Source organism: Cyprinus carpio, chromosome B22 (genome assembly GCF_018340385.1).
Source record: "Cyprinus carpio isolate SPL01 chromosome B22, ASM1834038v1, whole genome shotgun sequence".
NCBI classification, from domain to species: Eukaryota; Metazoa; Chordata; class Actinopteri; order Cypriniformes; family Cyprinidae; genus Cyprinus; species Cyprinus carpio.
In genome coordinates this window covers 26,660,063-26,685,708 of record NC_056618.1, presented here as the reverse complement: position 1 = coordinate 26,685,708, position 25,646 = coordinate 26,660,063, and the positions used below count along the sequence as shown (strand labels likewise).

The following is a 25,646-nucleotide window of genomic DNA, read 5'->3' as shown; positions in this document are numbered from 1 at the left end:
TAAATAAATAAATAAAACGTATTTTGTCCCTTAATTTTGACACTACGTTAGATATCTGTTTAGTAGAGGGGTTGTTACACTAGTTTATCACATTTCAAGGACTAAAAATAAACTTTTTACCGGAGCCTGCAAAAGTGCTACCACTCACTCCGCCATCTTGAAAAAACCCCCGTCTGAGTTATGTCTGACTTGCTCTGATGTCATGCCGACGTGTGCCAAAAAAACCTCTCGTGACGGTGAGGCGGCGGTGTCAGATTGGGCGAATTATTTTTGTGTCTTTATTATTCAATAAAACATTCTGTGTTTGAAAGTATAACTAATTATTTTGTAATTACAAAATAAAAGATTGCAAAAAAAAAAAAGTCTTCTTAAGACTCAAAAATAAAGAAACTGATACAATTATTTGCAGTCTGTATAAATCTTTTAAAATCTTTTACTTTTTATTGCATAACCACAAATGTTGCTCTCTTTTCTTTTCTGCCGTCTTTTTTTGCGGGTCTAAAACTTTTTTTTGCGAGTTGAAAAGTTTTGCTTGCGAGTTAAGCTGTCTCTCAGTGGGCGGTCTCTATGGGATCAGAATCCCGCCAAATGTATTGCAGTCATAGATCGAAAAATAATAAGCATAAATAAAACATTTAAAAACACATGTAAAATAATAAAGCACAAAACTGAAAAACAAATGCAATTTTTTTTTTAAATAACAAACAACGCGGTCATGGATCGAAAAATAATAAGCGTGAATCAAAAAATTTAAACACATTTAAAATTATATTGCACAAAACTGAAACATGAATTCAAAATTTTCCAAATCGCAAACAAAATCAGGTTTCCTTCTCATGTTATTTTTTTGTGTGCTTATGGTCTTTCCCCTTTGCTCTTGTTTCCACGTTCTGTGCTTGCGTTTCTAAATGTTGCGGTTAGAGTTTCATGTAAATCAGGGCGGGCTTCAGCGTCACCATTGGGCCACAAGTTCTAGATTGACAGCTGCTCCTCTAGCCAATCAGTCCAAGGGGGAGTTGACGTCACTCCAATGCGACTCGTGGCTGCTGTGGCAGGTGTGTGAAGCTGGATAACCAGCCTCAGCAGGCAAATGCCAGACAATCTCAGGTAATAAGCCATAAATATTTTGTTAATGGGTGACAGAAACATTCCCTTTGTGTGTTATGATATTTTCTGCAAGCTCTGTGTAGTCCGAGTAGGCCGATATGTAGCCCGCTAACACGTGTCTTGTTACTTTGGTTTAGTGAGCAATACTTTATATTTTAGGCAGTAGGGCTGCACTATAAATCGCACGCTATATTTGATGCGCAGCTTGTCAGTAAAGCCGGTTCTGTAATCAGCGGTAAATCTCCATCACCTGCGCACTTTCATGGAGCAGCATTTACTACACAGAGCCGTTATGCTGCTCCATGTGAAAGCGCGCAGGTGATGGAGAATTACTGCTGATTACAGAACCGGAATGCAAATACAGTATTTTATGTGTTTATATTTGTGGTGTTGTAGCTAGAAGGGATACAGCTACAGGAAACCAACATTAAATATTTTTTTCTACCAATTAGATTGTGTTTTTATTAAAGTTAACACCTACCCCAACCCCAAACCTACCCTTACAGTAATGCAGATACATTAAAAATCATTGTTTAGCAGAGAAAAATGACGCGATATTGATGTCCGTAAACCCTGGTAGGTAATGACAGGACACCGCCTTTACTGACAAGACGCACATTAAATATCGCGTGCAATTTATCGTGCAGCCCTACAGTGCCTAAAATATAAAGTCTTGCTTACTAAACCAAACTAACAAGACACCTGTTAACGAGCTAGATATCGACCTAGTCGGACTACACAGAGCTTGCAGAAAATATCATAACACACAAAGTGAATGTTTCTGTCACCCATTAACAAAATATTTATGGCTAATTACCTGAGATCGTCCGGGATTTGCCTTCTGACACTGGTTATCCATTCTCACACTAGATCTTCACACTATTAATCATGGGATTGGGACGGCACAGGAAAAAATGTCAGCGGGAGTGGGCGGGACCGGGAATCGTAATAACACTTTGATCCCCAACTTTGTACACAAATATAGCCTACCTTTAAAATAAACTATAAACTGTAGGCTTATATTTTAACTTTTAACTCAATTCTACTTCCCCTGTGTCTTTATGTTCTCCTCCTGTCTGCTTTGGTGTGGCTGGTTCAGTGAATGACCTGCGCGTGAAGGACAGATTGGCTGGTCTATGTGGTAATACAGTAGCCTACATCGGGCAGGACATCCAAAAGCCCAGCTATCATTCATAGACCTCAAATATAGCATTTCATCTAAAATATGTATGTAGTCACAACTTTACATGGCCGCTCAATCTAATGTTAACCCACAGAAATGTGCGCTATTGAAGTGTGTGCGCAAACTGAACAGCAGCGCGCTCACAGCAAGGACAGATAGAGGCACCGGTGCACTCACTGGCTCTTAAAATACTCGTGATCTTTGGTCATACAGATAAAAGTAATAAATCTTTCGAATCCGTATACGTTCATTTGTGTGCACTCAGAATAACAACGAAACGTTGTGCTTCTGTAAAATAATTAAAGCAAACGATGTGGTTTCTGTCGTCTCGGTCATGTGAATTTGAGCGAGAAACTTCGAAACTCTGTATGAAAAATAAATCTATAGACAGTGAAATGTCTACGCTCAAATAAAAAATAAATAAATAACATAGAAAACGTGTGTGTTAGCATGGATGTTTTACATTAAATGTAATGTGTGTGCAATGCACAATGTGCATTAAGATGGCTTTCAGTTCAATGAAATATCAAAAAAACTACATTTTGAATTTTTATTTAACTAAAGTGGGCATGCTGTGATCTGTACTGTATTTTTTTTTTTTTTTTTTTTTGTGACAGATTCCGGCCAAAAAGAAATACACAACATAGTGGGAGGGGGAACGTGAGTCATTCTTCCGGGATTGAAACGGGAAGGGATTTTCTCCCAGTTTTTTGTGTGTTTGGGACGGGATGGGATCTTATTTTGCGGGAGTGGGACGGTAGAGATTTGAAAATCCACTCCCGTGTCGACCTCTACTTCCCACACCTGCCACAGCAGAGTCGCATCGGAGAGACGTCAACTCCCCCTTGGACTGATGTGGCTGCTGTGGTAGGTGTGTGAAGTAGAGGGTGCCACGGGAGTGGATTTTCAAATCTCTACCGTCCCACTCCCGCAAAATAAGATCCCATCCCGTCCCAATCACACAAAAAAACTGGGGGAAAATCCCTTCCTGTTTCAATCCCGGAAGAATGACTCACGTTCCCTCCCTGTATTTCTTTTTGGCGGAATCTGTCACAAAAAAATAAAATACAGTACAGATCACAGCATGCCCACTTTAGTTAAATAAAAATTCAAAATGTAGTTTTTTTGTTATTTTATTGAACTGAAAGCCATCTTAATGCACATTGTGCATTGCACACACATTAAATTTAATGTAAAACATCCATGCTAACACACACGTTTTCTATTTTATTTATTTATTTATTTAGTTATTTTTTCATTTGAGCGTAGACATTTCACTGTCTATAGATTTATTTTTCATACACAGAGTTTCGAAGTTTCTCGCTCAAATTCACATGACCGAGACGACAGAAACCACATCGTTTGCTTTAATTATTTTACAGAAACACATTTCGTTGTTATTCTGAGTGCACATGCACAAATGAACGTATACGGATTCGAAAGATTTATTACTTTTATCTGTATGACCAAAGATTACGAGTATTTTAAGAGCCAGTGAGTGCACCGGTGCCTCTATCTGTCCTGCTGTGAGCGCGCTGCTGTTCAGTTTGCGCACACACTTCAATAGCGCACATTTCTGTGGGTTAACATTATTGAGCGGCCATGTAAAGTTGTGACTACATACATATTTTAGATGAAAAGCTATATTTGAGGTCTATGAATGATAGCTGGGCTTTTGGTTGTCCTGCCCGATGTAGGCTACTGTATTACCACATAGACCTGCCATTAACGGTCTGTCCTTCACGCGCAGGTCATTCACTGAACCAGCCACACCAAAGCAGACAGGAGGAGAACATAAAGACACAGGGGAAGTAGAATTGAGTTCAAAGTTAAAATATAAGCCTACAGTTTTTAGTTTATTTTAAAGGTAGGCTATATTTGTGTACAAAGTTGGGGATCAAAGTGTTATTACGATTCCCGGTCCCGCCCACTCCCGCTGACATTTTTTCCTGTGCCGTCCCAATCCCGTGATTAATAGTGTGAAGATCTAGTGTGAGAATGGATAACCAGTGTCAGAAGGCAAATCCCGGACGTGTCAGAAGGCAAATCCCGGACGATCTCAGGTAATTAGCCATAAATATTTTGTTAATGGGTGACAGAAACATTCACTTTGTGTGTTATGATATTTTCTGCAAGCTCTGTGTAGTCCGACTAGGCCGATATCTAGCTCGTTAACAGGTGTCTTGTTAGTTTGGTTTAGTAAGCAAGACTTTATATTTTAGGCACTGTAGGGCTGCACGATAAATTGCACGCGATATTTAATGCGCGTCTTGTCAGTAAAGGCGGTGTCCTGTCATTTCCTACCAGGGTTTACGCACATCAATATCGCGTCCTTTTTCTCGTGCTAAACAATTATTTTTAATGTATCTGCATTACTGTAAGGGTAGGTTTGGGGTTGGGGTAGGTGTTAACTTTAATAAAAACACAATCTAATTGGTAGAAAAAAAATGTAATGTTGGTTTCCTGTAGCTGTATCCCTTCTATCTACAACCACAAATATAACACATAAAATACTGTATTTGCATTCCGGTTCTGTAATCAGCGGTAATTCTCCATCACCTGCGCGCTTTCACATGGAGCAGCATAACGGCTCTGTGTAGTAAATGCTGCTCCATGAAAGTGCGCAGGTGATGGGAGATTTACCGCTGATTACAGAACCGGCTTTACTGACAAGCTGCGCATCAAATATAGCGTGCGATTTATAGTGCAGCCCTACCGCCTAAAATATAAAGTATTGCTCACTAAACCAAACTAACAAGACATGTGTTAGCGGGCTACATATCGGCCTACTCGGACTACACAGAGCTTGCAGAAAATATCATAACACACAAAGGGAATGTTTCTGTCACCCATTAACAAAATATTTATGGCTAATTACCTGAGATCGTCCGGGATTTGCCTGCTGACGCTGGTTATCCAGCTTCACACACCTGCCACAGCAGCCACGAGTCGCATTGGAGTGACGTCAACTCCCCCTTGGACTGATTGGCTAGAGGAGCAGCTGTCAATCTAGAACTTGTGGCCCAATGGTGACGCTGAAGCCCGCCCTGATTTACATAAAACTCTAACCGCAACATTTAGAAACGCAAGCGCAGAACGTGGAAACAAGAGCAAAGGGGAAAAGACCATAAGCACACAAAAAAAATAACATATGAGAAGGAAACCTGATTTTGTTTGCGATTTGGAAAATTTTGAATTCATGTTTCAGTTTTGTGCAATATAATTTTAAATGTGTTTACATTTTTGATTCACGCTTATTATTTTTCGATCCATGACCGCGTTGTTTGTTATTTAAAAAAAAAAATTGCATTTGTTTTTCAGTTTTGTGCGTTATTATTTTACATGTGTTTTTAAATGTTTTATTTATGCTTATTATTTTTCGATCTATGACTGCAATACATTTGGCGGGATTCTGATCCCATAGGTCTCTACCCACCAGGATGAAAGGCCTTTTCCTATTGGTCACTCTCGATTAAAGTCACAGGTTGACCACGCCCACTCCGTTTCCCCGGAATCCCTGCCACTGGCGCCGCAGTCTGAGAGAAGAGCGAGCGAGGGTGCATCATGATGAGCAACAGGTCGTGTAATGGGTAAGATAACTAACTTAACATCTTAAACTCAGTGACAAGTCAACTTAATTATTATCTCCTCTCATGCTCTCCCATCTAAATACGTAACGTTAGCTAAGCTCGTTGTAGATTTGATTAGCCAACAGTATAGCCAGCTGCAAGAGCCCCCAATAGTAAAGCATCAGGACAATATTTTCAGAGATTGTAGATTATTATAGCTCCAGGGAAGTAAGGTGAGTAACGCACATCAAATAACTAGCTCATTTGGCGGGTTATGATTCATAAATTATGACCGTATGCACACTAAAGCACCCCACAGCTGTAGTCTGCCATCAAGTTTTCTAAAATACAACGATTTGGGACTGATGTCTGTACATTCTGACTTCACCCTAGTCTACAAGACTGTGTATTGTGCATTTTAATAACAGGTTTGTTTTGTTCTCTCTTTAAGACCTGTGCAGTGACAATTGCCAAACTTATTATTTCAATAAGGACTGATATTCAGGACTTGCCAGCCAGTACCACTGTAGCCTTTTAATGAACTAACTTCCACATTTCAATATGCCCCTGACTTCTAAGGGGTGTTTGTGTTTGCACTGTAAAAAAGAATTTGCTGAGTCAACTAAAAATACTTTGTTACCCCGCTGCCTAAATTTTTATTTTTATCTTGACAACATATTTCTCATTGAAACAACTTCCCATTAGAGTGGAATTAGTCCAGGTAACAAATTTCTTTAAGTTGACTTGACCTAAGTCCACCTTAACCTTAGTCAACCTAAATCATGTTCTGTCAACTGGGATTTTTTTTTTTTTTACTTGGATCAATAATCGTAATAAAATGTTACCCCACTGCTTAAATTTTAAAATAAAGATGACAAAACACTTTTCTTTAAATTTCATTTATTTAATGATAGAGAAAATACTTTCATTCACATTTAAATTGAACAAGCAATTTGCTGTCAACACATCAACTGACAATTGAAAAAAAAAAATGCAAAATACAAATACACACACACACACACACACACACACACACACACACACACACACACACACACACGTCTAAAGATCTGAATCGACACCTGAGTGTGATGTATAATAAATAACATTGGCATGGGATTGAGAAACATAAATAGTTGCTTTTCAATTCCTCAGATCAAAACCACAGGGATTATTTTTAATTTCATACCTTAATATGAAAATCAGAAGGTTAAACCCTGCACAAGTTCACATGCACTCCCCCCACCATAATGCAAGTTATTGGTCAAAATGAGAAGCCAAGATATTATATGTATATATAAGGCAAAAGCAATCAAATTTAGTTACAAAAAAATGAGTGTACTGTACTCCTGTATAATAAAATATGAATGGAATGCACATGGAAGTACAAAGATCTAAACCATCAGATTTTACATTTCATACCACAACATAACCATAAATAAGTGTTAACATCAGAAGGATCTTGAAAGTTTCCAAACTCTCCCCCATCATAATGCTATTTAGTGGTCATAAAACAAGAAACAGAAGAAGGAAAGCAAAAGCACTTGTCAATTTGAAGGAAATGTGTACATTACTGTATAGGAAAATAAGACGTGAAACATTTGTTTAAATGAGAACATGCATATTCCAAGTCATAACATGATACAACTTTAATCTGCATTCTAAAAAGTAGTGAAAGGCTCAAAAGAACCTAAAGTTCCTTAAAAAATAAAACCCTACTTTTTATGAAAGAGCTTGCTGTGGAGCCGATGAACACATCATGAACATTGAAAAGTGAAAGTGAAAGTGACGTGACATACAGCCAAGTATAGTGACCCATACTCAGAATTCGTGCTCTGCATTTAACTCATCCAAAGTGCAGAATCAGAATGCCCTCTTCAATTTCTTTCACAACATCCTTAATTTCACCGGATGGCTGGGAAAACACAAAATATTACATTACTTATTAAATTTAAAACAACTGAACACACATATGTATGTACACTATTAAAGTTGTGTGTTACCAACTACCAATAAATTAAAATTGTCATTCACCCTCAAGTGGAAGATATTTTGAAAAATGTTTGTAACCAAACATGAAAGTCAAAACTATATGGTGCTCCTCAACTGTTTCAGTTACAAACATTCAAAATAATTTCCTGTATTAAACTGTTAAAAGCCTGTAAAAAATTCTGTGTTCTGCTGAACACAAAGACTTTAAAATCCCAATGGGAAAATAAGTGGAAAATACACCTCCGGAACCAACTAGGATAAAAATCAAACTTTGCGTGATTGGATTTCTGTTTGATATTTAGTATAATTTTTATAATGATTTTAATATTTATTTTGTAATGTATTGGTGTAAAGAGGTATTCCTTTGTTGCACTGCATGTTCCAGAGTAAAGCATGACTCTTAAAGGGTTAGTTAACCCCAAAACTGCATGTTTTACTCACCCTCATGGCATCGTAGGTGTGTATGACTTTCTTCTTTCAGACGAATCCAATCGGGTTATATTAAAAATTATCCTTGCTCTTCCAAGCTGTATAATGGTTGTTATTAAGTGGTGTATTATGGCGAGTCAATATGTGGTAAAAAAGTATCTCACATGAAGTGTTGCTTTCGTCAACGAAAATTATGACTAAATATCGTCGTCGACGAACCTTTATCATGTGACGAAAACGATACGAGACGCAACGTAAATGCTGATCGTGTGACGATGGCTATAATTAAATGTATAATGCAATATCGTTGATGAATAAAAATGAGACTAAATGTGGTTTACAAAATAAAAACTCACATCCCTTAGGTTCTGCTTACCTCCTTGTGACCCACAATTCCTCTTAGCCCTGCCTGCAGGTGGGGGAGGAGCGCGAGTCGCGACACTAGCCTTCTGTGCCCGTTTTTGATCCTCAGATCGAGACTGGCCAGGAACCCTATGTTGTTCGGGCTCAGACCTGGACCTTCGTGGAACGAAGGATCTGAAAGCAGCTGAGTGCGCCTTCGTCTCCCCGAACTTCTTGATCATCGTCTCAATGGAAATACCGAAAAGTTCAGAAGGCGAAACCTGAGCATCGAGAAGAAAGCCTTATCTTTCTTCCCGACGTCTGCCAGGTTCATCCACAGAAGTCTCTCCGCCACCACCATGGCCGCCATAGTCCTGCGCTTGGCAGAGGTGGCCTGCTTGGTAGCCCGGAGAGAGGCCTGTGGTGCGACGCAGCTCGGCTACCTGATCAGGAAAAAGGCCTTCGCCTTTATCCAGGTCTCTTAGCAGAACAGTCGGATATGCTTGAAGCATTTATTTTGTAATAAAGCCACAGCCTGACCTGCTGCTGCGTATGCCTTGCCATTTAAGCAAGATGCATTGCTTGAAGGGGCTTAGATGGCAAGGAGGGAGATTAAGAGAGGATGTCTCCCCTGCAGAATGAAAGCTCTTTCTACAGGAGCATCCTCTCATAGCCGTTTTTGCGCATCGCCTCGATGTCGGCAAAACTCTTATGCCGAAACCGATAGATGCGAGAAGAAAACGGCCTCTTTCATTTCCTTTCGATCTCTGTATGGAGATCAGGCAGAAATGGAAGACTCACCTGAGCTGGAGGGCTATGGTCGGAAAGATAACGCTCATCGAGGCGCGATCCATAAACTCCAACAGCTCATCGAGGCGCGATCCATAAACTCCAACAGCTCTACATACGCAGGGCAGGAGAATTGAAAAGGCTCAGCCTCAGCTTCTTCACCATCCTCAAATATCTCCTGCTTTTCCTGGGTAAAAACCCAGCAGAGCACTTACCTCATATATCACCTCAGTATCAGAAAGTGTTAAAGATATAACATCATCCTCCCGAGGCTCTCTCTCGTCCGCCGGCATTATGAGCGCGAAAGGGAAAGTTCTCAGCGTTTATTAGGCTGTGACAAAAAGGCTGTGTTTATGATGATATACTGATGTAGTTTTCTATATATTGGTCGACAAATATGAAAGAAGTCAGTTTCCGCTCGGAACAACCTTTTTTACAGTGGAAATACACGGAACGGTCCGAGAATGGATACAAACCGGGAACCCGCAGTGCGACCGCCGACCGCTGCTCTCTGTGCACACGCTTGCGCTTCATGTGCGCTGCACACAAACAAGGCACAAATTCTTTCCGTTCCTGCACTTAATAGTTTTTAATCAAATTGAAATGCGAACGCAGGAATCGTTAAGCAGAATTGAAATGCACGCGTCTTATTGAATACCCGGTTCTTGGAAATTTGGAACCGGTTCTAAAATGGAACCAGTTTTCGATAACCAACCCTATTTAAATATGGATATTTTTCTTACGAAAACGCATCGATTTGCTACAGAAGGCCTTAATTCACCCCCCGGAGCCATGTGAGGCACATTTTATGGATGGGTAGGTGCACTTTATTTGACTACTTTAGGACTGTTGAAAAAAAAAACCTGCCTACTGCCAATAAACAACTTGGAAGAGCCGGGACAATTTTTAATTGAACTCAGATTTGATTTGTCTGAAAGAAGTAAGTCATATACACCTAGGACGCCTTGAGGGTGAGTAAAACATGGCCTACTTTTCATTTTTGGGTGAACTAACCCTTTAAGCAAAGTTGCTAATGGCCAATATGCCAGCACTGCTATGAGCCTGAACATTTTTCAGGATTCACAACAGCATTCAGCAAAATAATAAAAAATGTTGATGTACATAAACAGGGTTTCTGCTGGTTTTATGAAGATAAATTCAAGACTTTATAAAGACCTTATAAATACCAATTATAGAAAATTTAAGGAATATGTTCTCTAAATTTTGAAGCTGTTTTCCAATGCAAATGTCTAAATTTTCTTAAAGGGTTCACTCAAAAAAAGAAAAAAATTAAGAAAATTTAAATTTACTAAACCTCAAGCTGTTCTAAACCTGAATAAGTTTTTTTGACAAGTCCCAGATAGTCTAACACAGTACACAACCCCACAATGTGTTACAGCCCCAGATCACACAGATTTCTTCTTCTTCTATTACCTGGACCACATCACTGCAGAATGATGGTGCTTAGTTTGGACATCCACAACCATAATCCCAACAGTCATGTCCTTGATGAATTCCTGCGCAGAGCCTGTGTGCTTTAATAAAAACAAAAGGAAGCATTAAAATGTGCCTTACAATCGTAAAGCTTATAGACTCCAATAAATGTGCATTTATAAAGTAAATAAATTTACTTACAACTTTGTCCAAGCTCTACAATGTGAATGTCATTTCCATTATGTCTGCATAGCATTTTGATGGATAAAACTGCAAAAGGACTTGCTGTGGTCCATCCACAAGATTATTGAATTCTGCGCTGATCTTCAGCCATTCCAAAATATCATAAACATGAAAAATACAGAAACATGTTAAAACACTGTAAAATAATAAACATAAATATATTAAAAAAATCTTTACAGAGTTTGTTTTTTAATTACCAAAGCCCAACTTTACCATCCAGACGATGCTTCTAAATTACACAACACAGAATTGTAACAGAATAAAAGGAACTTTAACACATTTGTGTCTATGCTTATTGTATGGCTATTTATACAAGATATAGCTATGCTATTATTACTGTTATTCAAAAACCTATAGTTTTGAACGTATGCAATTTACTTATGACCGTATATTCACACAGCATTACACTGGGTCTGGTGAGGCACTTGAATGACTTCAGAAAAAAATTAAAGAAGAGTTTAAAACGTTACCTTCAGAACTTCATCTGAACCAAGCTTATGTCAGCAATATCAAATGTAATTTAAGTTACGTGCTGCAAAAGAACTCTGAGGGAGGTGCTCATCTATGGTGCTTCTTCGTTTCCCTTATAACATGCAGAAAAGAGACAGTTCGAGTAGTCATCTTGTTTTTTCCCGAATTTTTCATCTGTGTATATTCTGACGGATGTCTTTACGCTGTCAGGATTAAAGCAGTTCCTTTTTTAAAAAAAATACCCGCCGTTCTAAATTCATTCAGTGATCCGTTGAGCTCCGTCTCGCGCTCTGTTTGAACGGTCTCTAACGCAGCTATGGGCTCAAGCCTCAAATAATACATACCACACTGTGTTTTTTATCGTTCTCCACGTAAGTTCAGCTCAGTACAGCATGGGAGAACATTTGTTTTAATATTTATATGGAAAATACTGTGGAACCGCCTGTATTTTGAGGCTTTAGAGTGCCGCGAAATGAATATTTGCATTCATACAACTAGAAAATATGACTCTTTAAACCATACTTGCTCTTCTTAGACAAAAAATGCAATTTTACATGTTAAGCCAATAAATACAAATATTTTACTTACCAAAGTTGTATTCTGAGAAAAATTCTTTGTGAAGAAGCTGACCTGGATGGCTGACGACTGTTGTAGCAGTTGATTCTGTTCCCCTCTGGAATTCCTGGGGGGGGGGGGAAATATGAGGATTTGGCAACAATGCAGCATGCAAATACACCAAACACAACTGGATGTAAGGAAGGCAAAAAGGGACAAATGTCTTGCTACACTGCAGCATAGTAAAATGATTATCACACTCCAATTAATGTTCTATGATTTTTTTATTCATCTTCCAATTGTTCCTTTGTTTTGTCTTATGTCCGAGTTTTTGCAGTTTAATTTTTCCATTGCAAATTAGTGTAATCTGTCCGTGGTGACGTCCAAACTCAGGGCATAGTCTATTACTGTTTCCATATAGAGCAACAGTACATTTTAACTAATATTCTGTTTGATTAATCTGTTTACCTTCTTACTGATACAGTGGAATATATTTAATCTGAACACTTATTCAAACGTTATTTATTTTTATTTTTTTCACAAGAAAGCCTTGCATACAAGATGCAAGTGTGGAACATAATGTTGTAATTGTAATTGGCATACAATCTCAGAGTGCACCAGATAAATCAGTCAATCAATCATTCAAAATAGCTCAGTTATAAATTAGTGAGATGACCACAAAATGTTGTAACTTGAATGACTTGTTGGCATATGAAAGCAATGGATCCAAACCTATATGAGAAAATTCTAAATTACAAAACTCAAGGTGTTTATCCATTTTTCATAAAAAAAATGTTCCTCCAGTTTCCAAGTTGATGGTAAGCAAAGTACTTTAAGTGATAACTTTTCCTTTTCAACCTTGCTGTGAGACATATAAACTGATGTTATGGAATGCATTTCTCATGTGCTTATTTCTGAACATTGGGGTTTTGCAGTGTGCCCAGTGCCAGTTTAGCAGACTGTCCATCAAGCAATAGCCCAAGTACATCCCGATATGTGTATGTAAACTTGTCCACAGATGTGCATGGGTTTTAAGATAGGGAAGTCATGAGTTTACAAAATTGAAATGTATTAATGTTGCTATTTTAATTTTAAGGTGGACAAGCCTCTGGAACAGCTGGGGATGAATTTAGTGGGGAAAGTCACCAGGACCGACAATGTAAAAAAGTACATTTATTGACTATTACACAAAATAGCTATTCTGACTAAATATGAAGCAGTTGTGTACTGCATTAATTTATTTCACAGGTTTGGGGAACCAAAAATAATTCTTACTGACCCAGGCACAGAGTCTGTTAACCAGGTTTGTAGTTTCACGAGTTCACACTTACATATAATTAGCTGAAGTATATAATTCATATTTGGCGTGCTGTCCGGGGAAGGGCTCCGAGCTCGGGAATGGCCCGAACCTAGAGTACCCCCCAAAAAGGCAATAGCAAAAGGACAGCCGCCAGACTAGGGACCCCCCCACAATAGCATTGAGATCTGGCGGGGGCTGATATTTGGAAAGTCAGCTGGTTGGCAGGCCGGAAGAGCCTACGTATTCCGACGGGAGTGACTTATACATTTGGAAAGGTAGGCCCTACTGGCTGCTGGTATCGGACTACGTGATTTGGGGCGCCCGGACGGGAGGGCTCGAGCCGTTGCTCAACCGGAGCACCTCACTGCATTGGAACGGATGAGCCCTACCGGCCGATGCAGGTGGAGCAGCATGATTGAATAGCCCGACCAGGAGGGCCCGAGTTGCCTCGACTGGAATAGGTCACAGTGTTGGCGTATGGGCCCTACTGGCTGATGAGCCCCTGCTAATCAGTGGGCAACCAGGTCAGATAACTGACCGAGAGGACCCATGAAGCCTCCAACTGGAGATCGAGACTCAGGACGACGGACGTGTAGGTCCTCTCAGTTGAGCAGATAAACAGGCTTTGGGCCGCCGGCAAAGAGGACTCTAGCGACATCCAGCGGGAGATTAATACTCACGGCATCAGATGGATAAGACCTGTTTGTGGGCAGCAAGTAAAAAAACCCAACTGGGAGCACTCTCGACGACATCCGACATGAGCACAATACTCAACGGCATCAGACGGGTAAGCCTCGCCGGCCGGGGAGTGGGAAAAGGCAAACCCGACTGCGCGGGCTCTCGCGGCATCCGATGGGAGGTCAGGACTCAGGGCATCGAACGGGTAAGCCTCACCAGGCGGGGGGGGGGAGATTTGGACAGCGTTTGGCAGGAGGTCGAGACTATTTACGTTGTACGGCTGAGCATCGCCACCCGTCAAACAGGAACGAAAAGTTAGGTGGCCGTGAGACTCTCGCCGATGTCCGATGGGAGCTCAATACTCAATGCATCGAATGGGTAAGCCTCTCCGACCCTAGCATGGAGAAAGTAAAGTTTATGTGGCTGGGAGACTCTCGCCAACGTCCGATGGGAGCTCAATACTCAAGGCACCGAACGGGTAAGCCTCGCCGACCGTAGAAAGTAAAAGGTATGGTTGTCTAGCCGGGAGGCTCTCGCCAACATCCGATGGGAGCTCAATACTCAAGGCATCGAACGGATAAGCCTCTCCGGATACAAGACGGAAAGGTGAAGTTGTGTTGCCAGGAGGCTCTCGCCGACGTCCGATGGGAGCTCAATACTCAATAGCTCAATACCTCTCCGAACATAAGACGGAAACGTAAAGTTGACTGGCCAGTATTTGGCCAGACAGTGAAGGTTTTTTTATTTTTTTTTAAAGTAAGGGAGTGTAGCCGGGAGGCTCTTGACGGCATCTAGTGGGAGCTAAATACTCACGACACGGTCTGGTCAGGTTCGCCGGTAGTCGGATGGAAAGGCCAAGATCGCTTGACCGGGAGGGCTCTTGCAGCATTCGACGAGAGTTCAATACTCACTGCGCAAACGGCTAAGCAACACCGATAGTTGAAAGAAAAACATTCACTCGACCGGGAAAGCTCTTGCAGCACCTGCCAGGGAGTTCAATACTAAGAACAATTTGGGTTGTCTAAATGGGTAGACGCTATGAGATTTACTTTGTGTAACTGTTTAAAAATCCGATGAGCTGCTTCCGATAACGTGTCAGAAAATCTTGGTGCGGTCTTTGCATTCGAAAGTTAAGCATACAAAAAAATTAAATAAATAGAATTTCCTGTGCCAGTGTACCCAAAATAAGTGCTATGAATCTGGATGCATAGGCATAACTCTGAAATCTGAGGTGATGTCGACTTTTGCCAGCCAAGTGCTAAGAACCATGAAATATATAAGGGTTTTTGTTGTTTTTTTCTCCCAGAATTTCAGAAATCATCAAGAGTAATCGAGGTGATTATGTTTCAAACGGCAAGTTATACGGAGCTGACGGATTGATTAGGAGTTTCTTACCCCAGAATTTTCCAAGTAGCTACTCCAGTGGCTAATGCAAAACTGAGAAGGCGGGGCATCGAAAGGGCTGATCGTCAATGGGTATGGACCGGTATGATAGCCTTAAGCCAAAAATATCACTGTTTTACAGTATTGTTTTTTGTTTTTTTCAATATATATAAATGACTGGGTAAGTCATTTGATTTGTTTCTTTGATTTGTTTCCTAAAAAGGAGAAGGAAAAATAAATAAATGAAGACTGACATCTTTATTTAATCTAAATATGTAATTACAGTTAATTTCAGAGCCGGACAGTAATGGAGTACATTTACTTGAGTACAGTACTTAAGTACAATTTTGAGGGATCTGTACTTTACTCGAGTATCATTTTTGGGGAGTACTCATGACTTTACTGAAGTACATTTGAGAGGCAAATATTGTACTCTTTACTCCGCTACATTTCTATCCATAACCGTAAGTACCCGTTACTTCTTCGGCCCCGTCCACACGGAGCTTACCCCAATCCGATCTTTTTTTTTCTTCGTCTCAAGAAATATCCGCGTCCACACGAAACCGCAAAACCATGTAGTATACATGTCAGACCAGCATGTGGTGCTGTAATTCTGCTGCAGAGATACAGTAAAAACGGAGAAGAAGACTTGGACTATGCTCGTAAACCTTGCGAGTGGTACACAAACGAACGTGGAACAATACATTTATTAATCTGTGTTAATGTTAGTTAATAAAAAGACAATCGTTCAGTGTTTGTTCTTGTTTTTGTTGCTATTACGTGACATAGCGGTGTCTGATTAGGGCGAGACGTGGGCTGATGACTTCATTTCAGAAAATATACGGATTCGCCGTCCAGACGGAAACGCAAAGGCGGAATTTTCAAATTTATCCCATCTGGGACCCCGTTTCAAAAAACATAGTTTCACTCTTCCAAAAAGCCGGATTCTGTGTGGACGAAACGCCTATCCGATAAAAAAAATTGTGCGACGAAAAAAAAAGAAAAAACTCGTAAATTTGTTGTTTCCCTCTCAAACGTGATTGGATTGTGCAGGCGCCACTGATTGGGACACAGCCTATCAGCAATCACATTCAGCTATCTGCCAAAGACTTCATGACATCTGATTGAATTGAAGTACAGTACACACACACACACAGAGTTGTCACACATAGATTGTGTGTGTGAGAATGGTGTTATTCAGCTGAAAGTATTTTCTCCTGCCTTTGCCTGTATGTCAATGTGAGAGAAAGGTGCTCAAATTAGCTGAATTTTATTTTTCCTTCTTTGTACGCTGAAACACAGCTGATTAGCTGATTTTCTTTAATCATTATTATTTTCTCTTCTATGCTGCGTGTATAACACAGTCAGGTTCAGAGGTGTGTCAGAACATTGCTATATTGCCTTCTTTGCTGGTTTAGGTTTATTGATTTGATTGATGAAAAAACAGAGAAACTCACATGTACACACAATTCTTAGCTGAATTTTCTTTTCTGATATTACACATTAATGTAAGCTGAGCATTTTCTTTGATGTTCTTGAGTATGCGGTGTGTTTAACACAGTCAGGTTCAAATGTGGGTGCAAAAAAGTTTGTCAGAGCGTTGCCATTGTGCGCAAGTGAGAAATGTTAAATAAAGCAACATGGTAAAAAGATGAAAATGACTTGATTTTACTTTCAATTCCTTTTAGATTCTCCAAGGTATTAACATTAACATTTTTCATAACTCCATGTAGGACGTTTCTGTACATAAATGTAAGCACTGTGGCAGTAGTAATGCAATATTTAGAAAATGTACTCTTGTACTCTTGATACTCAAGTACTTTTAAAAACAAGTTTACTTAAGTAGACATCTGACTGTAGTACTTTTACTTGTACTTGAGTAAAATTTAGCAAGGGGTATCTGTACTTTTACTCAAGTAATAAAGCTGTGTACTCTGTCCGCCTCTGGTTAATTTTAGTAATATAATTAATGTACATATCATTTCATATCATTTAGTTATATAACAATAATCATACACATAATCTGATTTAATAACCCAATTTGAAGCAAAACCAGAATGTTCTCACAAGCTTTGTGAAATTATACCACGTAAACTTTTTATTAGACAGTCAGCTCCTCTCAGAAACACGTTCATATAAACCCCCAAATTAGTATTTGGGATTTTCCTCCAATAGTTCGCGCATCATGAACAGTGAGTGATCTGCCTGCTACAGTAAGTCAAAAATTATTATTATTTTTTATTTTTATTTATTTATGTTTTATTTTTATTTTTTTAACACATCAGGAGGGCTCGCATGAAAAATGGCAACTTTTGATGTCCACATTCAAGGATTTATGATTGCCGTAGCACCTCTGTTGTAAAGAATTGTTTAAAAATTCAAGATTAAGTGTACATTTGAATTAAATGTTTAGCCAAACGAGGATTAAATTGCACAGTGACATGGAGAAACAATCATCAAGTTGGTGCCCTTTGAAGGCTTTTGACAATGCATGTACATTATATTGTTTAAAATACGTTAAGTTTGTTCAATAGAACAGTATTGTTAATTGCTTTTCATACCTCATGTGGCCAGATGGCAGAGGGAAGGTATGACTTAAGTGAACTTAAAATCGAATTAAGGACCCAAAGGGTTAACAATGCCTGACTACGCCACCCTGGGAATCTCACCCAAGGAATTTATTAAAGATACTATACACAGGTCCCCCACTCTGTGGCAAAATAGACAATGGAGACAGAGGTACTGGTATAAAAATAGAACAATTTATTTTAAATTCAATAACAGAAATTTAAAACACATTCACTGAAAAGAGACTGGGACCACAATTACACAAAAGGTCCAGGAAAGACAACAATGAGGAGCTGCAGCCTGGGCTACATGACCGGCCGTACAGGCCTTTACTCTAAGTACACTGCACACTCACACCAATCCAAAAGCCCCAGTGCACACGGCAAATCACAGCACTCTGTGAGGAAACACCATCACCACCTAAAGGAAGACTTCAGCCCTGCTCTCCATAAAAGGTCTGCAGCTCCTGTAAAACAAAATAGCACACACACACACACACACACACACACTCAAACACAACAAAAATAATTAACACAAGATTTAGGCAGGCAACACAGCTGACACTTAATGCCTGCCAAACACACAATAACAGAATTAACCAAATTAATTCAAAACACAACTGGACCATATAAATGCAAACAAAAGCACTCCCACACTCAACGGATTCACAACCGTATTAACACGAAATTCATGAATGTTCAACCAGGAACAAGACAGCGGTGACGTCACTACGTGCCCCTATCACTCTACAACACAGGGGAAAACTAGTCATGTTAACCAGTCACCATAAAACATTTATGTAATAAAACCCACATGAATTAGACCTACCAGATAACAGGCACAGGGACCCGGGAGTCAGTAGAAGTGAAGATAATACTCCATAGATGCAATGCGAAGTATAGTTTCGGTTTAATCACTCAGCCGGTGGAGCTCAGGATACGCAAGGAAAATAACTCTGCATATACAGTCGTCATCCGCCCATACACAGCATTATATTGACTATAATAAAAGCATGAATTACTAACGAAACGCAAGCAAATCCACACACCATTACAGCCATTAAAACGCATAACGTTACCTGAATGTGGTCGCATATGCAGATGCGAGACACACGCCGCCGCCAACAATAAGTCAAAGCCACAATATCTGCAGCCACGGAGATAACTACAGTTGCCGCAATCGTCCTGCAAAACCAAAATCACAGCAGCCCTCAGTCCATGAACCAGAAGCGAAACGGGATCCCAGGAAGTGACGCTTATCGCAAGCCGTTTTAACATTTAAAACTTGTTTTTGACTATCCATAAATATAATTTCGGATAGTCACAATTGTAATTCCAGATATCTATATTGCAATTATGACTCGTCGTAATTGGAATTAAGATATCTACAATGTGATTATGACTAGCCGTAATATGCATTGAAGATATCTACAATGTCATTTTGACTAGTCACAATACACATTCCAGATATCTACAATGCTATTACGACTAGTCATAATCTTCCATTGGCTTCCATTGAAAAATTTTTTGCAGATATCTTCAAATTAGTTTTGACTAGTCGTAATTCCAATTCAAGATATCTTTAAACATGATTTGCCTAGTCAAAACTCTAATTAAAGATATCTCAAACTACAATTTGACTAGTGATAATTCAATTAGAGATATCTTCAAATGAGTTTTGACGAGTCGTAATCCCAATTCAAGATATCTTTAAATATGGTTTGACTAGTCAAAAACAATTTAAGATATCTTTAATTCAAAAATTGTAAAGAAATCCAAAATACATTTGTAGATATCTGCAATTCATTTATGACTAGTCAAATTACAGTTGTAGATATCTTGAACTGGAATTTTGACTAGGCAAATCATTTTTAAAGATATCTTGAATTGGAATTATGACTATTCAAAACCCATTTAAAGATATCTGCAATTTAATTATGGATATCCAAATCAGATTTTTGACTAGGAAGAACTATATTTAGAGATATCTGCATTTAGCTTTGTGACTAGGCGTAATTGCAATGTAGATATCTGGAATTAACAATTTGACTAGTCAAAATACGTTTATAGATATCTACAATGTGCATGCAAATACACCTTTGTTGAGCTCCACCTTATACGTTTTATTTAACCAATCCAGGCTTGGAAACTGTTGTCATCCGCAGTTTTGTCTAAGAGTTGTATAATAAAAGTCCTGCGTCTTTGGGTGATTTTAAACTGTTTTATACAGTAAAGTAATTCAAAAGTATGGAAATAAAAATGTAGCTGAAGCATGTGTAAAAGTGGTAGGCTATACAGAGAGGACTTAAATAGGCTTTTGAACCTGTTTTATATCGTAATGTTGAGACGTGTGTGCTGTGGATTAAATTTTGTTAGTCTTTATTTACAAACCAACACATGTCAGCCGTTGCAACATTTAATATAATGTTAAAAGAATCAGTGTGTATTTACACTAAGTGCAATCCTGCCTTGTTGTCAGAGGCTAGTTACACTATCGCCCACCAACATGTGATTTGAATGGTCAATACTCATAACGCAGACTCAGTATCAGTTGAAATGGATTAGTAGTTAAAGTGTGTGCTTTTTGACGCAATCGACCCGAGTTCGCGTCCGCCTTTTGCCAAATATTTTTGTCCTTTTTCAAATCTCATATCGTATCGGAAAGGCATTTATTTTCAATAAAAATTAAGGAAATAATTAAAAGGTTGAAAATAAATATTTGGTAGGGTTAGGGGTAGGTGTAGGGAGGGCTTTATTGTCCCAGTAAGGTTGCATCTATTTAAAAAATTGAATTAAAATGATAATTTACACTCACCAAGTTATTATTGTGTACTGTTTTATAATGTACTACAATACTGAGGTGCAGATAATTGCCATTATTTGAAATAAGTAGTATAAATAGCAGAAAATCTTGCTATTTTAACATAGTGTAAATATAATCTATAATTATTTGCACTTAGTGTAAATGGCACATCGTTAAAAAAAATACTGCTATTTTCTAGAATCCATTGCTATTTTCACTTAGTGTAAATAGCATCTATCGCTAAGAAAATATGCTATTTACACCTAGTGCAAATAGCCGCTGCATAAAAGAATACATTGGCGCTCATCACTGAACACACAGCAGAATATCATCATCATGGACCTCTTGCTAAAATACAATACAATACTCCCACCTTGTGGGCTATTTATGGAAGCTCGTTTCCGCCACTACATAAAGAAATTAATTAATAAATTAATTAATAAAGAAATAAAGAAATAGCTACTTTTTATCTCAGTTATATATATATCTGAATGGTAAGATAAAATCTGCAAATTAGGCCTACCTTCATTTTTTTAAAGGTAGGCCTATCTTTCTTTAAATAAATAAATAAATAAATAAATAAACATTGTTTTTCATTGTCTAAATATATAATAAATAAATTCAGACGAGCAGTTTGTGATTTTCTGCCTTTATTGAACATTGTACTGCATTTGGTCTGTTTTGCAACATGATTCAGTTAAAACACAGCGCTACATGCACGCTGGAGACCTTTTACCACACAAGGCTGCATCCAGATTTATTTAATCATCCACGAAGCACTTCATCCGGTATCTTTTCTCTCCGTGACAACAAAAGCAGATTTTTATTATGTTGTTAGCAGTTAGAGGAGTAGGCGGGGAGGAGCTGAGTAAATTTATTCTGACGTCACACAACAGCATTTCGACTAGGAGCAATTGCGATTCAGATATCTTAAACTATAATTGTGACTAGTCGAAACTGAATTAGAGATATCTCTAATTACATTTGTGGATGTATGACGCGTCTATTGAAGATATCTATAAAGTAATTACAGATATCTTAAATGGAGTTTTGACTAGTCATAATGTATTTAGAGATATCTTTAATCCGATTTTTTACTAGTGCAATTATAATTGCAGATATCTCTAATTGTCACTGTGACTAGTCGAATTATAATTATGACTATCCGAATTAGAATTGTGACTATCCGAAATTATATTTATGGATAGTCAAACCAAGTTTTAAATGCTAAAACGGCTTGCGATAGACGCTCATCTAAGTCACACACGCATGTTATTTATATACACATAATCCAACCCCCTCTATCGGCCCCAACCAATGAATAAACTAATGCCTAATGATGAACTTACCGATCTCTACCTGCCACAGTCATTTAAACCGATCACCAAGGTCTCATTGCTATTATATATGCATTTCAGGTAATTTTAAAGGCTATTGTTTGATAAGGGCCAGGTATTTTTTTTTTTTTTCTTTCTTCTTCTTTCTTACTCCTTTCCTTGGCTTCTGTGAAAGCGTTCGCTGCAGCAGTGGAGAAATATAGATAGAGGCTCCTGCAGGAGCAGACACTGCAGCGGCAGTGGAGAAATATAGATAGAGGCTCCTGCGGGAGCGAGAACTGCAGCGGCAGTGGAGCGATATAGAAAGAGGCTCCTGTGGGAGCAGACACTGCAGCGACAGTGGAGAAAATAGGGAAAAGCTCCTGCGGGAGCGGACACTGCAGCGGCAGTGGAGAAATATAGATAGAGGCTCCTGCGGGAGCAGACACTGCAGCGGCAGTGGAGAAAATAGGGAAAAGCTCCTGAGGGAGCAGACACTGCAGCGGCAGTGGAGAAAATAGGGAAAAGCTCCTAAGGGAGCGGACATTGCAGCAGCAGTGGAGAAAATAGGGAAAAGCTCCTGAGGGAGTGGAGACAACTGCAGTGCGTTTTTTTTTTTTTTTTTTTAACCCTGCAACTTTAAGGTTATTAGGTTTGGTTTAAAATGTTTTTATTATTATTATTACGAAGAAAAAAGTATTGAAAAACTAGCCGATGCGCACGTTGGCTAGACTTGAAGAGAGGTGCCTAGTAATACTTATGTCACATGTGCTTCTTGCGCACGCTAGTTCTGATCGTACGTATGGTAACTCGGCAACTACGCTAGAATTGTAGTATGTTTGCACGTACGTATGGTAAATTTGCAAGGGTGAAAGTGTTTGCTGTTAGTATGTTTTCTGTGTGAAAATGCATTTGTTTGAGTGAAGGGATATAGGGATAATTGATGTTGAGAACGTGATATTGCTATTGAATTGATGCCGCATTCCAGGCAACCTGTAACCCGTGTTTTTCCAACCTTCTACCCGTGAAAGTGCACTGGAACCGCAGTCAAACACGTGACTTCCCACCCATGAACTAGTACTAGATCGATGTACTCCCAGTTCCGAGCTCTGACGTCACATAGCCTGCGAAACAACAATATTAACCTATGGATAATATTGCCTACGGATGCAGTGATTATGCAAGTGGTATACGGTAGAAATAGACTTTAGGAAAATATAACGTTGCAATAAAATTAATAATCTAGCTACAATTCCTTGCGCTCAGGCAGTTTGGCGTGACTTGCCTTGAACACTACAAATTTGTGAGTGGTGGTTTGTAGTGGTTAGTTGTTTGATGTCGTGACTTATGGGCTCAAAAACCTGCCTGTAACGCAGGATTAAAGAAGAGAGGACAAATAATCTAGTTCATTCAACTTACAAACGAGTTGAGACAGAGAAAACTTAACATTTTAAGTTGAATGAACAAATCCAGTAACTGCAAGTTGTGTCAACAAAAAAAAAAAAAAAAAAACATTAATTGAATCAACTAAACTGCTAAATAATTTTTTACAGTGTACTCCAAACAGCCTAGAATTCTATCAGTACAACATCACATTTTTCTTTTCTGTTTGCAGGAAGAAGATTTGGTGTTGATGGAGGAGGCAACATCTTCAAGGCAAAACCTTAGACCTGATGCAACATCATCCAATGTCACAGTCACCCTTTAGGAGGTACACAAGCAAAAGCTAAACTGAACATTGTCAATTATCAATCCCTATTTTACAAAATTTGTCCCGCATACCATTTTTATCTTTAATGTGTAGGCACTTGATGCCCAATATGCACAGGAACATTTCCATTGTCAGAACTAGACCTGCCATGACAGCTTTTGTGGAGACAGATAATGGTAACAGTGACTCACATTGAAGCTTAAAAACAATTTAAAGGTGCTCTGAATTGGATCATACCTCACGGTAACCTACCTGACTATGTTCATTATATTAGTTCAAAACAGTACATTGCAAAGGTCATAAAAAAAATCGTATGAAATGTATATATACATATATACACACACAGTTGTTTGGAAACATTACATTTTTTTAAAGTTTCTTTTTATCAAAGCTGCATTAATTTGATCAAATATATAGTAAAACAGTATTATTGTGAAATATTATTACCATAACTGTTTTCTATTTGAATACATTTTAAAAATGTAATTTATTCCTGTGATCAAAGCTGAATTTTCAGCATCATTTCTCCAGTCTTCAGTGTCACATGATCACTCAGAAAGCATTCTAATATGCTGATTTGTTGCTCAAAAAATATTTATTATTGTCAATGTTGAATTATTTTTTTTTTCTTTGATGGATAGAAATTTATCTGAAGAAAAAACTGTTTATAACAGTATAAATGTCTTTTCTGTCACTTTTGATCAATTTAATGCATCCTTGCTGAATAAATGTATTATTTAATTTCTCCCCCCCAACAAAAAAGTCTTACCTACCGCAAACATTTGAACAGTACTGTATATTATTACAAATTCTTTCTATTTCAGATAAATGATGTTCATTTTAACTTTCTAGTCATCAAAGAATCCTGAAATTTTTTTTTTACAAAATTGTTTTCAACATCAATAATGTTTGTTGATCAAAAAAATAAGCATATTGTTATATTGTGACACCTAAGACTGGAGTAATGATGCTGAAAATTTTGCTTTATTGTTTTTTTATACTGTACATGTATATAATTTTATTTATTTATTTTTACAGTGAGGAGGATGTGATTTGTCATGCAGCAGCACAGATAAACACCACAAAGACATCTGAAGTCTGTCACGAGATAACCCGTCTGAAGTTGTGGAAATGTTGAAAAACAGGAATTCCAGTCAATCCCTTGAAAATCACCTTCCTTGAAGAGCCTGTAAAAATAAATCAATAAAATTATATGTATATAAAGCTAAAAACAATAAAGCAAAAATTATAGTTTCATTTCATTTTTTTTTGCACTCTCAAACAGCACTCTCAAACACTTTTGGGTTGAATCTCTCAACATTTTACAACAGTAGCCAGGTGGTGAAGACAAGAAAAAAGAAACTAAATTACGAAGTCACTTACAATCAGCATGTGTACTCTCCGCTACCTGCGACGTCACTTGCAATTGACAAATCGTGCGTGTTGCCAATGAAGACAAGACGCTGTGGTGCTTAAACGATTAAAACTAATCTAGTACTATAAGTACAAAGAACAAAGAACGCCCCCCGCGAAAATATTACTAATCATATTTTTCAAACCACTGCTTTGATCAACAAAAAATTATATCATTTGAAAGCTTAGAGTTTGAGCTTCACAATGCATGTAGCCAAAGTAGTACCAAGTTATTTTTTGATAAATGAAAAAAAAAATCATAATTTACAAAATATCTTTTTTGTGCCATGTACTCTAATATGTCAAAAACATCATACAGCTCAGAAATCATGTGTCATATGCCATTTGAAAGGTCTCATCA

The 25,646-nt window shown here is 38.4% G+C and overlaps 1 protein-coding gene and 3 long non-coding RNA genes across 10 annotated transcripts in view; 2 read left to right on the top strand and 2 right to left on the bottom strand.

Annotated features, from left to right (window-relative positions):
* Positions 1-25,646, top strand: part of cfhl4 (complement factor H like 4) — a 113,860-nt gene that overhangs the window by 26,523 nt on the left and 61,691 nt on the right. The window lies entirely within an intron of this gene.
* Positions 5,721-25,106, top strand: LOC122141423. 2 transcript variants are annotated; one of them, XR_006157800.1, is made up of 4 exons: positions 5,721-5,880; positions 23,777-23,872; positions 23,966-24,048; positions 24,911-25,106. It is a non-coding gene; the product is annotated as an uncharacterized LOC122141423 (long non-coding RNA). The 2 variants fall into 2 exon arrangements; XR_006157801.1 differs by lacking the exon at positions 23,966-24,048 and having other exon boundaries at positions 5,722-5,880.
* LOC122141422 lies at positions 6,789-14,082 on the bottom strand. Of its 2 annotated transcripts, XR_006157799.1 has the most exons (4): positions 12,148-14,082; positions 11,047-11,169; positions 10,846-10,946; positions 6,789-7,774 (listed from the first exon to the last, which is right to left on the bottom strand). It is a non-coding gene; the product is annotated as an uncharacterized LOC122141422 (long non-coding RNA). The 2 variants fall into 2 exon arrangements; XR_006157798.1 differs by having other exon boundaries at positions 11,047-14,082.
* Positions 18,215-19,293, bottom strand: LOC109076670. Its single transcript, XR_006157797.1, has 2 exons — positions 19,122-19,293; positions 18,215-19,042 (listed from the first exon to the last, which is right to left on the bottom strand). It is a non-coding gene; the product is annotated as an uncharacterized LOC109076670 (long non-coding RNA).